The sequence below is a fragment of the Megalobrama amblycephala genome, linkage group LG21 (genome assembly GCF_018812025.1).
Source record: "Megalobrama amblycephala isolate DHTTF-2021 linkage group LG21, ASM1881202v1, whole genome shotgun sequence".
NCBI classification, from domain to species: Eukaryota; Metazoa; Chordata; class Actinopteri; order Cypriniformes; family Xenocyprididae; genus Megalobrama; species Megalobrama amblycephala.
In genome coordinates this window covers 19,301,948-19,309,097 of record NC_063064.1, presented here as the reverse complement: position 1 = coordinate 19,309,097, position 7,150 = coordinate 19,301,948, and positions in this window count along the sequence as shown.

Here is a 7,150-nt window from a genome sequence, read left to right as displayed (position 1 = left end):
TGGTAAAAAGTCGTGTTTTTTTTGGCACACAAAAAATATTCTCATCGCTTTATAATATTAAAGGTGCCCTAGATTATGTTTTTAAAAGATGTAATATAAGTCTAAGGTGTCCCCTGAATGTGTCTGTGAAGTTTCAGCTCAAAATACTCCATAGATATTTTTTTATTAATTTTTTTAACTGCCTATTTTGGGGCATCATTATAAACGCGCCGATTTTATGCTGCGGCCCCTTTAAATCCCGTGCTCTCCGCCCACAGAGCTCGCGCTTGCCTTAAACAGTGCCTTAACAAAGTTTACACAGCTAATATAACCCTCAAAATGGATCTTTACAAAGTGTTCATCATGCATGCGGCATGCATGCGTCGGATTATGTGAGTATTTTATACTGTTATATTGTTTACTTCTGATTTTGAATGAGTTTGATAGTGCTCCGTGGCTAACGGCTAATACTACACTGTTGGAGAGATTTATAAAGAATGGAGTTGTGTTTATGCATTATAGAGACTGCAAGTGTTTAAAAATGAAAATAGCGACGGCTCTCTCGTCTCCGTGAATACAGTAATAACCGATGGTAACTTTAACCACATTTAACAGTACATTAGCAACATGCTACCGAAACATTTAGAAAGACAGTTTACAAATATCACTAAAAATATCATGTTATCATGGATCATGTCAGTTATTATTGCTCCATCTGCCATTTTTCGCTATTGTTCTTGCTTGCTTACCTAGTCTGATGATTTGGTTGTGCACATCCAGACGTTAATACTGGCTGCCCTTGTCTAATGCCTTTCATAATGTTGGAAACATGGGCTGTCATATGCAAATATTGGGGGCGTACACCCCGACTGTTACGTAACAGTCGGTGTTATGTTGAGATTCGCCTGTTCTTCGGAGGTCTTTTAAACAAATGAGATTTATATAAGAAGGAGGAAACAATGGAGTTTGAGACTCACTGTATGTCATTTCCATGTACTGAACTCTTGTTATTTAACTATGCCAAGATAAATTCAATTTTTCATTCGAGGGCACCTTTAAGGTAGAACCAATGTACTCACATGAACTGATTTAAATATGTTTTTAGTTATGAAGCAATTCAACTGTAAAGCAGCTCTATAGTAGATAATAGTGTATTACTCAGTTTAAGTCAGCTCGGTGTTGTTTTAGTTTAATAGTAGTCTCGGAGCTGTGGCTTTGACTAACATAGAGAGGGGCTTAACTTTCTGGACATCTATGGAGAGGAACACCTGGACAAGTGTATACGCTATGTTATCTTAAGTAAAACAATTGACTGAAACATCTGTTTTTTCCCCCACTTATTTTATTAGGTTGCACAACTTTATACATATCATATAATGTGTTTTAAGTGCCATATTTCCCCCACTCTACAAAATCTTTTACAGACAATAAGTCATTTGTGATGGCATGCTCAGATTTATAGTTTTCTCACAGGAATATCCTTGTTGAATGATGCAGGAGCATTAGGGCTGCTGGAAAGGCCTCATTTGCATATTAGATTATGTGTTTGTTTGTTAGGCTTGTTTTCTGTGAGACATGTTCTGGTTGACTGATGCTGTGACAGCCCTTGTTTGCAAGCTAAGGAAGTTCAATAGGCGTCCTGTGAGTAGCATGAGGGAATCCTTAAGCAGGTTCCTCCACACTTGGATGATCCTGCTTCTCCTGTATGAGGTCTGGGCTTTAGCTCTCAAGCTATGTAAGGCTCTGTAAGAACCACAGTTTAGATCTGCAGCAGCTTGTTCGGATTGAGGTTGTGCTCCTCCCTACAGCACATTTCAATTAACAGAACTTGAGTTTGAAACAAGCAAAACAAACATTTACTGTATGGAGTGAGACGGCCAGAATTTTTTTGAATGCCTAAGGGTTGAAGTAAGTTCTGTTAATAGTATGAAAGATGTTTGTTTGTTAGGTGTTTGCACTGTAGACACAGTTATTCCATTTAACACTAAAAAGTAGTAGTTTTATATATATATATATATATATATATATATATATATATATATATATATAATATTCTAATTCTTTGGGGGTTTTTTTCTGTATTGCTAGGTGAATCAGTACACACACACATGTATATGTATGCCATCCCTCCATCAATCCATCCATCCAAAAATTCTCATTGCCTGTGACTGTAATAAAAAAATAGGCTTAATATAAAATAGGCTTAATTTTCATGATGTAAAATGCTCCAAATGCTATGTTTGGCGGAAAAGCAAACACAGCACACCAGCCAAAACACACCATACATACTGTGAAGCATGGTGGTGGCAGCATAATGTTGTGGGGGTGTTTCTCTTCAGTGGGGACTGGGCGATTGGTCAGCATTGAAGGGAAAATGGATGCTGCCAAGTACATCCAAATTCTTGAGGAAAACCTGTGTCCCTCTGCTAGACAGCTGACGATGGACAGGTCATTCACCTTCCAACATGACAACAATCCTAAACATGCAGCCAAAAGAACAACGCAATGGCTTAAGTATAGGAAGTTGAATGTCCTTGAGTGGCCAAGTCAGAGCCTTGACTTAAATCCGAAAATCTGTGGATGAACTTGAGCAGTCCGTCGCCGCTCACCATGAAATTTGACTGAACTTGAGCAATTCTGCAAGGAAGAATGGGCAAATATTCCCCAATGTAGGTGTGCAAAGCTAGTACAGACATATCCAAAAAAAGATTAATGGCTGTAATTAAAGCAAAAGGAGGCTCTACAAAGTATTAAATCATGGGACTGGTGACTTTTCCAACCCTATTATTCTAGTTTTTTAATATTTAATAATCCTTGAGAATGTTTTAAAATGTTATTTTCACTTTTATGATGAGGGTTAAAATACATACATACAGCTCAAAAAAATTAGACTTAATTTATTTTCCAGGGTGTAATGTGACAAAAGGTAAAGTATTTTTCACAGGGTATGATGACTTTCTACAGGCACTGTATAATGACACCTATCGGCCGTGCATGATGCAGCATCATGCAAAAATAAAGGTTTACAGAAACGGAAGTGACCGTTAATGAGGTGTTCGTAGTGACCATGATAAATTTATTCCATGTGTTTCCTAGAATGGGCAGTTTGCGTGATCAACAACATACAGTAGCACTGGTATTGCATAACATTCAGTGGCACATGCCACTCAAATACAGACGTGCCACCAACTGACTACATGTTTAAAAAATATGACTGATTTTTACATTTTTGATTTTTAATTAAAAAAAAGAACTAAATTAGTCTATTTATTCAGAATTTTGTCTCACAATTATGTCAGTATAGCTGCTAAACTCCTCTGTCAGTCACTTTTGGAGGTGCCACAACATACAGCGACATGTTCTGCAATATTATCAGTGGTACATGACGCAATCCATCAGCACGTAACAAGTTTAAGCATAGCGGCGTGTGCCAATGGCTAAATGCCATTTATTGTTAATACCGCTACTGGAGAAATGTGTAAAAAGAGTAAGATGTATTTTCATGATAGTTTCTATATTGTGGCTTGAATTGTGTGTAAGCAATGTTCTTATAAGAATAATATTCTCCAGACAGTTGAAAGAATGAAAAATTTTCACACACCTGATGCATTTGGTCTTATTAGTGTCTATTCTATTCTATTCTATTCTATTCTATTCTGTGGCGGTACTAGTTTGTTTCAGAGCATTTCAGATTCCGTGTCTTTACACATAATACGCATGAGTGACGATCAAAAATGAGTCATCCTAAAATGCAAATAAAGTAACCAAGAAGAATTCAGATACGTTTTGTTTTGACAGCAACTTTGAATAGGACTACCACATGAGCTTTCCTTCACTGAATTTTGCAGCTTAAACTGCAAGTCTAGCTAAGTGTGATAAAAGACTCCAGGCACCAAGAACGACAGCTGATGGAAATGTATCTCGTACGCTAAGAGAATGTTTACTGATGTCAATGAGAATCGGAAATTTCATCTGTCCGGCCCTCTTTTCCCTGCCTGCTGAGTTAACTCCAGGCAGCGGAGAGGACAGCAAGTGTCGAGTGTTCAAAAAAAGGATGAGAAAAATGTAAGTGGAAGAAAATGGGATTTGTTCTTTAGCCTGCATGTCAGTCTCTTTTTGTCCAAGGAACTCTCCCCAGCTGTCTGTCAGACCACCAATCAGAATGCAAATACCATTTAGGGTTTATCAAACCAAGAGCCTACTCTTAACTTTGACTTAAAGAGTTTTTTGATCATTTTTTAGACGAGCTGGCATTCTGACGTAGAACCCGGAAGCGCTGCACTGTGTTTACTACATCAATTGCATAAGAGACTGACATGGAAGAGAAGAAATTGTTAAATATAGTCGTTAATTTTGTGTTTTTTTTGTGCACAAAAAGTATTCTTGTCGCTTCATAACATTAAAGGTGCCCTAGAATTGAAAATTGAATTTACCTCTGCATAGTTGAATAATTAGAGTTCAGTACATGGAAATGACATACAGTGAGTCTCAAACACCATTTTTTCCTCCTTCTTATGTAATTTGATTTGTGCAAAAGACCTCTTAAGAACAGACGAATCTCAACATAACACCGACTGTTACGCAACAGTCTGGATCATTAATATGTACGCCCCCAATATTTGCATATGCCAGCCCATGTTCAAGACATTAGACAAGCCAGTATTAACTCAACAGACTTTATGCAGATAAGCAAGCAAGGACAATAGCGAAAATGGCAGATGGAGCAATAATAACTGACATGATCCATGATAACATGATATTTTTAGTGATATTTGTAAATTGTAAATGTTTCGTTAGCATGTTGCTAATGTACTGTTAAATGTGATTAAAGCTACCATCGTTTCTTACTGTATTCATGGAGATCAGAGTCATGTCATTATTTTCATTTTTAAACAGTTTTTGCAGTCTGTATAATTCATAAACACAAATTCATTCTTTATAAATCTCTCCAACAGTGTGTAATGTTAGCTTTAGCCACACATAGGCTACTATCACACTCATTCAGAATCAAATGTAAACATCCAAATAAACACCATACTTACATAATCGGATATGCTGCATGACAAACACTTTATAAAGATCCATTTTGAGGGTTATATTAGCTGTGTGAACTTTGCAATGTATTATAGAGTCACGAGCTTGGGGGCGGGGAGCACGAGCATTTAAAGGGGTCACGCGCTGGATCGACACATTTATAATGATGCCCCAAAATAGGCAGTTAAAAAAACTGAATAAAAAAAAAATCTATGGGGTATTTTGAGCTGAAACTTCACAGACACATTCAGGGGACACCTTAGACTTATATTACATCTTGTGAAAATGCGTTCTAGGGCACCTTTAAGGTTGAACCACTGTAGTCACATTGACTGTTTTAACAATGTCTTTACTACCTTACTGGCCCTTGAAAGTGGTAATTGTGTTGCAGTCTACCGGAGGCCAGATAACTGTTGTGGCAAAAAATCAACTCTGACTTTTACTGCATAAGATATAAATCATGTCCAGTTGTCTTTTTTTTTTTTTTTTTTTAGTTTTATTTCTTGCAAGAAAGGTCAAACAGTCAACAAAAACACAAGTAGCTACAGAGTGTAAGACAAAGAATGAAAGCTTCCCCTCACTTTTATATCTCTGACCTCCAAGGCCGAAGCCTCTGTCCTGTTACCATATTAGGAACATGTTTACCACTTCAGTGTTTTTCCACTTGTCACCCAAAAAAAATGCATAATTAAGCACTTCTGAGAAAAACAAAATAATTTATCCATAAGCATATAAGTAAAATCATATGGAAATTATACAGAAACTCAAAATTTCCCCCACAATTTACCCGTTTATCATTCATTGATAACTAATCACTACATCTATTACAATGCTTCACTAAGGTAAAAATGCATATCTGCAAAAGTGGTCTTCAATTAGCCACCACCTTGCCTTGGAATTATCCTCTGCCATGTCTAATGACCTGCAGGAGTTACTGCATAAGAGATAAATTACGTCCAATTATCTTTCACAAGTTTTATTTCTTGCAAGAAATAAAAGATCCGACTTTTCACCTAAAATCAGACAGGCTGAGCACCCCCTGGCGCTCCAGAGCCCCCTGGCTCTATTGTACAGCTTAAAACGTCTAAACTGTGTCACACAGCCTCAATTTGGATCAAATTATTCAATTTCCGGGAACGTCTTGATTACGTTGCCTTTGCCCAAAAAGTTTTGTTCAAACTGCGTCACACAGCCTCAATTTCAGGGTTCCCCTGAACCCACAAATTTTCTCGGCAGTCCCGACTACAGATGGATTCCCCTGAATCCAAAAAAATTGCCTTTAGCTGTGTAACGCAGCCTGAATTTCCCTTTCAGAAATAACTCTGCTGCGGCCGCCCTCGTGATCTCAATTCCCCTTAGAAATCCCTTGACCACGATCACAGAGTCAGCCAGACCAACCAATATGGTTTGTCCCGTATTTTCCAAATTTTAACCTAATCACATTTAATCACAAAATTTAATCACACAATTCCCCATAAAATTTTGATTTATCTTTTACCAGAGAGTCGTGATGCCACCTGGGTTCGTTTACTGATTCCAGTGGTGTCCCCTTCTGGACCCTGGCGGTCACCCCCTCATCCCTCAATCTATTCGGGGTAGGGCTGAGGCTACTAAGTCCAGGGTGACCAGTCAACGTCCACTCTTGTGTCCAAAAGGCACATCCAAGGAATCCCACCTTCTGACACCAAATTGTTGTGGCAAAAAATCAACTGACTCTTACTGCATAAGAGATAAACACATCCAATTGTCTTTCGAAAGTTATATTTCTTGCAAGAAAGGTCAAACGAACAAACAAAGAAGCCTCTGTCCTTTTACCATATTAGGAACATGTTTACCACTTCAGTGTTTTTATACTTGTCACCCAAAAAATGCATACTTAAGCACTTCTGAGAAAAACAAAATCATTTAACCATAAGCATATAAGTAAAATCATATGGAAATTATACAGAAACTCAAAATTTCCCCCACATAGCTCACGGATTTCATCAAAAAATATCTTAATTTGTGTTCCGAAGATGTACGAAGGTCTTACGGGTTTGGAGCGACATGAGGGTGAGTAATAAATGACAGAATTTTTGGTTGAACTAACCCTTTAAGTGATCGTATCTCTTCACTAGACTTGGATTAAACCGCTTGA